The following is a 13,388-nucleotide window of genomic DNA, read 5'->3' as shown; positions in this document are numbered from 1 at the left end:
TCCTTCCATCTTGTTGCTCTGCCATCCCCTAGGTCAGTGTTGTTATTTGTGTGGTTGAAGCAAGATCATTGTCACGTGGGACTCTCAACTGGCAAGAAGGGAAAAGAGCCGTGTCCAATGGCGTAAGACCCACACTTGGAAATACACACATCAATTTTGTTGCATCGGCAAGACCTTGGTCACGGGCCACATCTACTCGGAGCCTAGTTGGCTGCCATGTACGCAGCTCTAACTCTATTACTGTACAAGATCTAAGGACGAAGAAAGAATGGATTTGGGCGGACAACTAGCCATCAGCATTAACTGTGCAGATAATGGAAAAATGCATCAGACCATATAAATTAGCCCAACTGTGTCGAGTGTTGCTGAGACGTGGAGCGATGGAACCTCTACTTGTGCTCTACTGGAGAGAGGCCCGGGAGAGGAAAGTAGATCGCTTTGGGAAATATTTTTGCATTAAATAAAAAATGTGATGATGCCCACACCTTGGGATGCAGTGACTCTGTCCCTGCGGAGATGCCCTAGAAAAACTTGCCTGTGTGTGCACCAGGAGACAAGTACAAGAATGTCAGAGCAAAGCCTGCGAACAAATGCCCATCGTGGTGCAGATTCACATAATGAAATACCACACAGCAGTGCCAGTGGATGAGCTGAAGGTATATACATTAATATGGATAAACTTACAAACTAATGCTGAGTGGGAAAGCAGATTGCAGAAGAAAATGTCCGGTTCACTGTTGATATATATCAAGTTTGAAAACAAGCACAGGCCAGTCCAGCATGGGGCCCTCACAGGGGCCGCCTGACTCAGGGTTGGAGGTGAGAAGGGAGTCCATTTGGCAGGATGGCCTGGCAAGGTGTCAGGGCAGCGGTGGGTGCGAGAAGGCATCTGTGTGAGGAGGGTGTGGTGCGAGATGACTACATACGGGGGTTGATCAAGTACATAAATATTATGAACAGTGGGAGCCAGGTTTCTCACTATTGAATGCATCAGTGTGGATTTGTGGTCTTCAAAATAGATACGGAAGTACAGATAGATGTAAACTGGTGTGTGTACGTACATTCACCTATCCCCCAGCAATACCCTGTATTTTCCTAGGATTATTCTAACAAATTACTACAAACTACGTGGTATTGTATAATAGAAATTTATTCTCCGTTCCGGAGGCTAGAAGTCTGAAACATGGTGTTGGCAGGGACACATTCTACGTATTCTCTGAAGGCTCTTGGGGAGGACACTTCCTCCAGTGGCTACCAGTGATCCTTTTCTTGTTTTGCTTTTTGTTATTTATTTACTTATTGTTAACCCTCGTCCGAGGATATTTTTCCATTGATTTTTTTTTAAGGAGAGTGGAAGACAGAGAGAAACAGCGATGTGAGAGAAACACATCGATTGGTTGCCTCCTGCATGAGCCTCAACCAGGGCCCAGACCAGGGAGGAGCCTGCAACCAAGGTACGTGCCCTTGATGGGAATCGAACCCGGGACCCCTTGGTTCGTGGGTTGACGCTCTATCTACTGAGCCAAGCCGGCTAGGGCATCAGCGATCCTTGATGTTCCCTGGCTTGTAGACCCATCAGTTCAATCTCTGCCTCTGTTGTCACTAGTGTTTTCTCTGCACCCCCCCCACCCCCCGTGTCTTCACATGGCCTTTTTATAAGGACATCAATCATTGGATTTGGGGCTCACCTCAATCCAGTATGACCTGGTCTCAACTGATTACTTCTGCAAAGACCCTGTTTTTCTAAGGTCACATTCAGAGGTACTGGGGGTAGGACTCAACGTATCTTTTTGGGGGAGATACAGCTCAATCCATAATAACCCATTAACAACACACCTAGCATCCAGCTCTTTTTTTAACACCATTCTCTACTAAAAAGGAACTAGGGCTCCTTCAAGAAATGGCTGATTCTAGGTCTGGAGCTGAGATAGCACAAGATAAACTTAGAAAATCATGAGGTAAACAGTAAGGAAGGCCCGGCTGGTGTGGCTCAGAGCTTGAGAATTGACCTATAACCAGGAGGTCACCCAACTGGAGGTTAAACCTGAAACCTGAGTATGTGCTCTGACCAGGAATCAAACCCTCCATGTACAGGACAACACTCCAACCAACTGAGCCACACTGGCCAGGGCATTAATGTGTATCTTTTATATAGACCGACATTTGTAATTTATACACTGATATCCTAAAATTGCTTTTATTTAGCCTGGATTGGGGCTTTTGCACATCAGCAAATGAACCAGCATTTCACATTGTCTTATGGCAATCATAGAGAAGTGTTAATTTGTGTATACAATTGAAAAATTTATTACTTTTGCTTTAAAAGTAGAAATCAGAAAAGTTGTTCTTGGAGAACCAAGATGGCGGCATAGGTTAACGCCGGAGTTTGCTGCTTTGAACAACTACTTCAAAAGTAAAACCAAAAAACGGAAGGGACATCACCCAGAACCACAGGAACGCTGGCTGAGTGGAAGTCCTACAACTAGGAGGAAAGAGAAACGCACAGGGACACTCAGAGGAGGCGCAGTGCTGAAGTCAAATTCTGAGGTGCGGAGTGCGCGGAGCGGGCTGGCGGCGGAGGGCGCGGTTGGTGTTTTCAATCGGGAGGGAGTTGCAGACTCTGAGCTCCAGATACAGGCGAGTCTTTAAGGACCCAGACTCAAACGGGAGAAGTGGGACTGTCTGGCTTCGGTCAGAGCGAGTGCAGCTTTCTCTCCAAGCTTTGTAGCGGGTGCTGGGACTCAGAGAGGCAGAGCCCCTGGGGACAGGACTGAGAGCCGCCATAACTGCTCTCTCCGGCCCACCCTGTTGATCCTGTGCGACCCGCCCTACCCAAGCCCTGCACAGAGGCATTTGCCGGATAGCCTCAGGCAAAGGCTAGATTAGCACCTCCCTAGAGGACAGAAGTTCTCTCACTGCTGACACAGCTGATTCTCATAGCCGCTTGGCCTGGAGGTCAAACCCTCCCTGGAATTAGCTACAACAATCAAGATTTAACTATAAGACTGCGAACAAAGACCACTAGGGGGTGCACCAAGGAAGCATAACAAAATGCGGAGACAAAGAAACAGGACAAAATTGTCAATGGAAGAAATAGAGTTCAGAACCACACTTTTAAGGTCTCTCAAGAACTGTTTAGAAGCTGCCGATAAACTTAATGAGATCTACACGAAAACTAATAAGACCCTCGATCTTATATTGGGGAACCAACTAGAAATTAAGCACACACGGACTGAAATAACGAATATTATACAGACGCCCGACAGCAGACCAGAGGAGCGCAAGAATCAAGTCAATGATTTGAAATGCGAGGAAGCAAAAAACATCCAACCGGAAAAGCAAAATGAAAAAAGAATCCAAAAATGCGAGGATAGTGTAAGGAGCCTCTGGGACAGCTTCAAGCGTACCAACATCAGAATTATAGGGGTGCCAGAAGATGAGAGAGAGCAAGATATTGAAAGCCTATTTGAAGAAATAATGACAGAAAACTTCCCCCACCTGGTGAAAGAAATGGACTTACAGGTCCAAGAAGCGCGGAGAACCCCAAACAAAAGGAATCCAAAGAGGACCACACCAAGACACATCATCATTAAAATGCCAAGAGCAAAAGATAAAGAGAGAATCTTAAAAACAGCAAGAGAAAGAAACTCAGTTACCTACAAGGGAATACCCATACCGACTGTCAGCTGATTTCTCAACAGAAACTTTGCAGGCCAGAAGGGAGTGGCAAGAAATATTCAAAGTGATGAATACCAAGAACCTACAACCAAGATTACTTTATCCAGCAAAGCTATCATTCAGAATTGAAGGTCAGATAAAGAGCTTCACAGATAAGGAAAAGCTAAAGGAGTTCATCACCACCAAACCAGGATTATATGAAATGCTGAAAGGTATCCTTTAAGAAGAGGAAGAGGAAGAAAAGGGTAAAGATACAAATTATGAACAACAAATATGCATCTATCAACAAGTGAATCTAAGAATCAAGTGAATAAATAATCTGATGAACAGAATGAACTGTTGATTATAATAGAATCAGGGACATAGAAAGGGAATGGACTGATTATTCTTGCAGGGGAAAGGGGTGTGGGAGATGTGGGAAGAGACTGGACAAAAATCGTGCACCTATGGATGAGGACAGTGGGTGGGGAGTGAGGGCGGAGGGTGGGGCGGGAACTGGGAGGAGGGGAGTTATGGGGGAAAAAAAGAGGAACAAATGTAATAATCTGAACAATAAAGATTTAATTAAAAAAAATAAAAATAAAATAAAAATAAAAATAAATAAATAAATAAAAGTAGAAATCAGCCCTGGCTGGTGTGGCTCAGTTGGTTGAGCATCATCCCATGAACCCAAAAGTTGCTGTCAGGTCACATGCCCAGATTTCAAGCTTGATCCCTGGTAGGGGGCATGCAGGAGGCAGCTGATCCACTCTCATCTCTCTCTCTCTCTCTCTCTCTCTCTCTCTCTCTCTCTCTCTCTCTCCTTCCTCTCTCTCTCTCTCTCAAAGTCAATTTAAAATATTTTTAAAAATAAAACAGAAGAGTACAACTGCCAGTTTTAACAAGAATACAATTGAGCCCTGGCCGGTGTTGCTCAGTGGTTAGAGTGTTGGCCTGAGCGCCAAAGGGTCGCAGGTTCAATTCCTGGTCAAGGGCACATACCTGGCTTTCAGGTTTGATCCCCAGCCCTGGTCAGCTCCTGCATACATATGTGAATAAACCTGCTAATCTGTCTTTTGTCAGTGTAATTCACAGACCCTCAGCACTGAATTTCAGAGGGCAGAGGGGAAGTTTTTCCTCTTCAACAGAAGCAATGATTTTAGAATCTTCTTCAAGTTTGGGGTAGAATTTAGGGACTTCGGCTCCCCCTGGAGGAATTCTGGTCTTAGGCAAGCCCTGCAGTCGACAGTTTTCTATCAACCCAATGATTTTCACAGTGTGAACCTGTTTGCTTGAAGCCAGAGTCACAAAGGAGACCTGAGGTTTCATGGAGCGCTGAGGCCAGGTCTCAGTTCTAATCCTAGAGAAAGAAGACGCTGGGGGGGAATTGCATGCATGCCCCCTAGTTCCAGGGTCAAGGAAAATGCTGTGTTGTATCTCCTTTTCCGCATTTTCTTATGTGAATCCACTTCTGTTTTCTACTCCCACTAGTGCACTGGGCCTGGAATTGAACCTGCAACCCAGGGACATGCCCTTGACTGGGAACCAAACCCATAACCTTCCAATGCACAGGACTGTGCTCTAGCCCACTGAGCCACACCAGCTGGGAGGTTCACACCTTTAACTTGTATTATTTATTAGTTAAATATAAGTTTATAGTATGAATATGAACATTTTTCAAGGTTGTCAAGAATTCTCAGACATCCCAAGTTGTGATGGCTGCAGAATATTACATCACACGTATGTGCCGCAATTGTGTGTAATCAACCCCCTAGTTTGGGCAGTATGGTTTTGCTATAATACATTAATGTTGCATTGGACGTCTTTGTACAGAAATCTTTGTGCTAAGATCCCATATTATTTCCTTATGGTGATTCCTTAGAAGTAGAACTAAAGTAAGTTGGAGGGTATACACGTTTTTAACTTTTCTTTTTATTGAGGTATAACTTTAAGGGCCTGTACCGTGACCTGGAATCGAAACATGACCTTCTGGTTCATAGGTCGATGCTTAACCACTGAGCAACACCGGCTGGGCTGAGTATGCATTTTTGTTATGGAAATAATATATCTATATATGTGAGGACATTTGGACAGTACAAGAGAAAAAAACTAAAAATATTCATATCCTACCATCCTCTTCTCTTCCTCTCTGACTTTATTGGACTTGGGCTGTGTACATACAGTTTTTTTCTTTTTTTGGTTAATCGTCACCCGAAGATATTTTTCCCATTGATTTTTAGACAGAGTGAGAGAGGGAGAGGGAGAGGGGGAGAGAGAGAGGGAGAGAGAGAGAGAGAGAGAGAGAGAGAGAGAGAGAGAGAAACATCAACATGAGACACATCAATTGTTTGCCTCCCACATGCACCATTTTTAAGAATAAACTCAAAATGTACTAAAGACTTAAATGTAAGACTCACAATCTACTCAATAGTGTTGGGAACATTGGACAGATACATGCAAAAAAAAATGAAACGCCTAGAAAAAAATATAGGCAATAAACTCTTTTTTTTAAAATATATTTTATTGATTTCAGAGAGGAAGGGAGAGGAAGAGAGAGAGAGAAACGTCAATGATGAGAGAGAATCATTGATTGGCTGCCTCCCACTCCCCCACCCCCACCCCACTGGGTGCCGGGAGACAGCGTTCAGTTGATCAGCAGCCTACCCAGGATCTCTAGCCAGGATCTCCAGCCAAGTTCTGGTCTGGATCTCCAGCGAAGTTCTGGTCAAGCAAGGCAATAAACTCTTTGACATTTCTCTTAGTAATATTTTTTCTGATATAAGAGAAACAAAAGAAAAAATAAACAAATGAGACTACATCAAACTAAAAAGTTTTTGCACAAGAAAGAAAATCATCAACAGAATGAAAATACAACCTACTGAATGGGAGAGGATATTCGCCAATGATACTTCAATAAGGGGTTAATATCCAAAATTTATGAAGAACTCATACAACTTAACATCAAAAACCCCCAAACAATCTAATTAACAAATGGACAGGGGACCTGAGGAGACATTTCTCCAAAGAGAACATACAGGTGGCCAAGAGACATATGAAAAGATGCTCAACATCACTAATCATCAGAGAAATGCAACTTAAAACCACAATGAGGTATCACCTCACACCTGTCAGAATGGCTATCATCATTATATCAACAAACAAGTGCTGGCGAGGATGCGGAGAGAAGGGAACCCTTGTGCACTGTTGCAGATTGGTGCAATCACTATGGAAAACAGTATGGCGGTTCCTCAAAAAGTTGAAAATAGGACCAGCCGGTGTGGTTCAGTGGTTGAGCATCGACCTATGAACCAGGGAATCGGTTCAATTCCTGGTCAGGGAACATTCCCTGGGTTGCAGGCTCAGTTCTCAGTAGGAGGCATGCAAGAGGAAGCAGATTAATAATTCTCTCTCATCATTGATGTTTCTCTCTCTCTCTCCCTCTCCCTTCCTGTCTGAAATCAATAAAAAAATATTTTTAAAAATTAAAAATAGAACTACATTATGACCCAGCAATTCCACTACTGGGTATATATCCAAAGAAATAAAAAACATTAATTCATAAATATGTCCTATGTTCATTGCAGCATTACTTACAATCGTCAAGATATGGAGGTAACCCAAATGCCCATCAATAGACAAGTGGATAAAATATATATAAAATAAGAAAAGCATAATATGCTAATTAGACCGGACATCCTTCCACACGAACTTCTGGACGAAGCTGGGGCTGTGAAGGAAGCCCTGGTCCCAGGTGCCAGGGGAAGGACGGCCTACTCTTGCACGAATTTTGTGCATCGGGCCTCTAGTTATATATATATATATATAGGAATATTACTCAGCCGTAAAAAAGAATGAAATCTTACCATTTGCAACAACATGGATGGATCTAGAGGGCATTATGCTAAGTAAAATAAGACAGAGAAAAACAAATACCATATGATTTCACTTATATGTGGAATCTAAAGAATAAAATAAACAAACAAAACAAGACTCAGACACAGAGAACAAACTGATGGTTGCCAGATGGGAGGGGATTTGGGGGACCAGGTGAAAATTTTGAAGGGATTAATAAGTACAAATTGGTAGTTACAAAGTAGTCATGGAATGTAAAGTACAGCATAGGGAATATAGTCAATAATATTGCAATAATTATGTATGGTGCCAGGTGGGTACTTGAATTATTGCATAAGTTATATAATTGTCTAACCACTATGCTATACACCTCAAACTAATATAAAATAATAGAGAATGTCAACTGTAATTGAAAAATAAAAAAATAAACATATTGAGCCTCTTGGCCATATTTATATCTTTTTAAAATATATATATTTTTTATTGATTTCAGAGAAGAAGGGAGAGGGAGAGATAGAAACATCAATGATGAGAGAGAATCATTGATTGGCTGCCTCCTGCACACCGCCTACGGGGGATCAAGCCCACAACCTGTGCATGTGCCCTGATGGGGAATCAAACCCTGACCTCCTGGTTCATAGGTCAATGCTCAACACTGAGCCACACCAGCCAGGCCATATTTATATCTTTAGAGAAATGTCTGTTCAGGTCCTTTGCCCTTTCATAAATTGTGTTGTCTTTTTATTATTGAGTTGTATCATGAAAACAGAAAAGAAGAAATTGCTAACTTATAAGCTGATTTCTTACTCATTTTCAAACCTGCTTTTGAATGAGGCCATTTTTTTTTTTTTTTTAGAATTGCATTTTAGCATTCAAGTGATGAGAACTTTAAAAACAGAAATTTCCTCTGCTCTCAACTGGCCAAGACAGGGAAGGCAAATGTGGCAACGTTTAGTAGTTTCATTTGAAGAAATGGTACTTAAAAGGTGTCAGTTCACTCTTGACTTTTTAAACCAAAGCTGTGATAGTCTTACAGCCTCAGTTCGGAGAGCCCAGGCAGAGACAGGGACTAGATGAATGGCAGGGAGAGTTGATCTTTGACTCAATTAGGCTGAATCAATCTTGTCATTGAGTTCCCAGGAAAATTCAATTACAGGTCAAGTGTAGGAAGTCCAGTAATTGTGGCTTAAGCAGCAGAAATGACAGGTGATCGATAGCAGCCTGAGGAGGAGTTGACTCCACAGCCCCTGAATCTGCAGTGGGGAAGGCAGCAGAGCCACAGAGAGGAAGAGGCTCCCGGAGCTGAAGACCTAACCACCGAGAGGTTTGCCCAAAGCCAGAGGGGCCCTGGAAATGGCACTGCCACCCATGCCTGTGTATCCAGTTACTGAGCTGACTCATGGGCAGAGGGGCTCCAGGGCGAGACCACCAGACCCGGTTAGGAGCCTCCCGCACAGTGTCTGGAGCTGAGGGCGGTAGCATATGGCCAGAAACGACACCACCAGGCCATGGCCAGAGGCGGGGCAGCAGGAAGTGGGCTCTGGGGAGAGCAAAAGTCACCATTTGGGACTAGAGACAACTCCTGTGAAAAAGATCATCTCTTTAGGAATCCCCTTTTCCTGCTAAACTAAGTACTAGGACGAGATTCACGGTAATGACTGCTCCCTCCGGTGGTGACATAAATATTGCAAGAGGAGCTTTGTAACAGTCCACCCAGTAGCTGCAGAGAAATCCCACTACCTGAAACAAACAAAAACCCACGACCACAGCGCTGCCTGGGTTGCTCAGTGGGCTGGAGCACCATCCCGCACACAAAAAAGGCTGGGGTTTGCGTCTCCATCAGGGCCCATATGAGAGGCAACCAATTGATATTTCTCTCTCTCTCTCTCTCTCTCTCTCTCTCTCTCTCTCTCTCTCTCTCTTTCTTCTTCTTCTTCTTCTTCTTCTTCTTCTTCTTCTTCTTCTTCTTCTTCTTCTTCTTCTTCTTCTTCTTCTTCACTAAAATCAATAAACATATCATATCCCTGGGTGAGGATTAAAAAACAACAATAACAACATCACAACAAAATCCCCAAACTTTTTGTGTGGAAAAAAAATTCGAAATACGTTGCACTATAGTTTTTCAAGATGTTACCATTGGGGGAAGTTGGGTAAAGGGTACATGATATGACTCTATCAATTTTTACTCAAAAGGTTTAATTAGATTGTACATAAAGTCAAAGGACATACAATAATCTGGGATAAATATGCGCTAACTCTAATACACAAAGCGCTTCTAGGAACGGAGAGGAAAAAGACCACTACAATAGAAAAAAAAATGAGCAAAGGATGTGAAGAAGCAGTTCACAAAAAGGAGATACCGTATAAGTCTTTAAACACATGAAAAGAAGGTCAAACTTCATAAGATGAAACCATAGCGAGACACCATTTTTTCCTGCCTCACAGATTGGCAAAAATCCCCATATACAACAGGTGGACAGCATACTGTGCTGGCCAGGGAGTTGGCCAGGGTAAGGATCTGAGTTACAGCTGCTAGCCTCAGGGCCACTGCCAACGGTAAAAACTAAGCTGAAACAACACAGCAAAGGAAGTTAGACTGATTTATAGGCAATAGGGAAAGAGAGAGGAGAGTTTAGGGCAGTGGTTCTCCACCGTGGCTGCACATTAGAATCACCTGGGAATCTTTTTAAAATCCTGATTTCTGAGCCTCATCCTCCAGAAATGCTCTTCCTTTGTTACTCATGTTGTGGCCTCACCCCGTAACAAAGAAACAGAATTTCTGGAGGACGAGGCCCAGAAATCAGGATTTTAAAAAGATTCCCAGGTGATTCTAATGCGCAACCAAGGTTGAGAACTGCTGGTTTAGGGGCTCATCCCAGCAAGGTGTAAGTCATTAAACGGTAATTAAGTGTTGGGGGCCAGATGTAAGCTGGCAAGGTCCTTGCACCTGAAGGGGCTAGCCAGGCTGGGACCCTTACCCACACAGTTTTCCCAGACTTGTTTGGATGGCGATTATCAGTAGAATGGGAGTAACATTTGTAGAATGAGAACAGCCTTTCATAGCTTGCCAAGAAGTCTATAACTATTTACTGAGATATGCTGTACCGAGAACTTGTCCTTCTGCTGTATCTCTCCCTTAGAGATTAAGAGGAACAAAGAATACATTCCTCTTGACAGACCTCCGATTCAGTGTGTTGTGTATAAATGGGATTGTATAGCTAATAAACTCGCTTCAGTTCATCAGAGAACTGGGGTCCTCCTGACCCCGCTTTCCTGTCTTTCTTTTCTCAATTCCCACCTCCCTGCCTCAGCCCGGCTCAACCCTGTCAGGCTGGCCCTGACAATTAAGAAATGGGATGGATAAAGCAGACGGAGCAGGTCAAAGCAGCTCTCGGCACTTGGGCGGAAGCCCATGCTGACCCACCGGCGCTGAGGGACCCTAAACAAATCGGCGTTATTCAGAGTAGCTTGGAGGAACTCGAAAATGGAGCGGGCAGAGATGACAATGAGAAACCAATGAGAAACCAGACTTCAATTAGCCTGAGACCATGGTCTCACAATTGAGTCAAATGAAGACATTAGGAAGGGTCAGAGTCCCTTGGCCTTGCCCCTGCCCGGGGTTCAAGGCCACATGTGCATGCCTGGGTAACATGGCCATGGCCCAGGGATCGAGAAGAGACAGTTCTGGGACTCAACATTGGAGCTCCATACCCTGTGGTTCCAAAGCCCGTTGGTGAGGTCCAACAGGGACTACAGTTAGATCGAAAGGAAACAGGAACGCAACAGTGGATGAGATTAAAGTGGAAGTTTGGGTGAAAGTTGTCATGTTTGAACAGCCTCTGTGTGAAGTGGTTCTGTCTCTTTATTTGTGTGGTTTTTTTAAAATATATTTTATTGATTTTTTACAGAGAGGAAGAGAGAGGGACAGAGAGTTAGAAACATGGATGAGAGAGAAACATTGATCAGCTGCCTTCTGCACGCCCCCTACTGGGGATGTGCCCACAACCAAGGTACATGCCCTTGACCAGAATCGAACCTGGGACCCTTCAGTCCGCAGGCCGACGCTCTATCCACTGAGCCAAACCGGTTAGGGCTGTCTCTTTATTTGAATGTATTTTGGGGATGGATAGTGTGACTGGAGAATGCATCCCCCATCCAGTAGTGCAGAACAGAAGGCGTGTCAATCCGCCCTCTGCCGGGACTGCTTGGCCGTGCTGAACGGGAACTAGTAACTTGCCTGAGCCCACACAGGTTGTTAATTTGAAGCAGTGTGGAATACCTGGTAGACGAAAGGAGATTAGAATGCCCCCTTAGAAGCTAGAGTGCTGGTGTGGACAGCCCTGTGTGCAGCACAGACCAGGGCTATTTATGGCAAAAGCACCACTCAACAATGACCACTGGGATTTGGGACCAAAAACTTTTCCATTTAAGAGATAATTACTAGCTTGCTTTTGGACATTAATGGAAACTGCCCCCGTGCTGGAGGTCATAAAATTGTCTTGCACCTGAAATTCCCATCATGTCTTGAGTGGTGTTGGAGAAACACTCCAATGGGGAGGGCAGTGCCCAGAAGTGTTTCATAACAAAAATGGGAATGGGTTACACAGGAACATGCTGCCAGGGGGTGAAAGAGCTGCTACCTGCTCCCTTAGGGCCAACTTGGGAGCCACTTGAAATGGTGCTGGATCCTCGGGCCACTAGGGCCGCTTGGCAGGGCCTATGAACAGCTCTCTAACTACCAGCAAGGAGCTTCGTGGTTTGTGGGTGGCAGTTCCAAGATGAACAAAAAGCACCCTGCTTGGGAGACCATCACTCTAACGGGAGACAGTAAATTAATTCAGCTCCGCGGGCTGCACTGCATGCTATTTGGTGCTCTGTTTTCGTTTTTACCAACTCATGGACAGTGCCTCATTGCCTAGCCGTGGGGTTATGCAAAAGGGCAATGGAAAACTGGACTATTGAAGGGATGGCCATACGGCTCATGGCTCCATGGAAATAAATCACTATGAAAACGTAAAGGCTGCATCACGTCGGACATGTCAAAGCCCGCCGGAAGACCTCCCTTCCAGGACTGGACGGCGATCGGAATCCGCAAGTGCCCATCCTGCTGTGCTTGCTTGAGGCGGCCACCACGGTCCATGAAATGAGTGGACGGGGTGCGCACTGCAGCCAAACAGAGATGGGCTGAGCCGAGGCCTCCGCACCCTCGGAGACACAAAATGTCCAAAAGAACTGTTCTACCTGCCAATAAGAGAGCCAAGAGCTGCAGACGGCTGCAAATGGGCCCTCAAAGGAGTAGACTCGCACTCTGGACAGGGCTCTGTGCACTTGATGCAAATGCTCAAAATACTACAAAAGATTTAAACAGAACACATTGCACCAATTTGTACTGGGAGTCACACACTCTGTACCAAGAAATACAATTTCCATCTTCAGAGTAATCATCTGATAGGAATCGGAACAGACAAGGGAAGCTTTTGCTGTCTGAAGCAGGGAGAGACAAAGGCGTGACGTGCTGGCCCCCACACCTTCATCAGTACCAGGGAGGCCAAGGGGGAGTTGCCACGGGGTATGTTCCTCCACTTTTCTGGGTGATTGGAGAAAAGGGGAGGAGGAGGAGGAGGAATTACAGCTCTTCCCCACATCACCTTACTTTCTCTTTTTTCTTCCTGATACTGTGGTCCCAGGACTGTGGGTACCAGAGGCAAGGATGGTTCCAGGCAGGAAACTCTAACTACGCCCCTGAACCGTTCTTTATGTCAGAACCCCCGCGGGCCTGATGGGGTGGCTTGTGTCTTTACCTCATCTGACAAAATTGGGATGGATGCTGACCACAGCCCAGGTGGCAAGAGGTACAATCCTACCCTGTGTGCAGGGAG

This window comes from Myotis daubentonii, chromosome 16, assembly GCF_963259705.1.
Source record: "Myotis daubentonii chromosome 16, mMyoDau2.1, whole genome shotgun sequence".
NCBI classification, from domain to species: Eukaryota; Metazoa; Chordata; class Mammalia; order Chiroptera; family Vespertilionidae; genus Myotis; species Myotis daubentonii.
The sequence above is the reverse complement of the archived record's forward strand: the minus strand, read 5'-3'. Positions refer to the sequence as shown.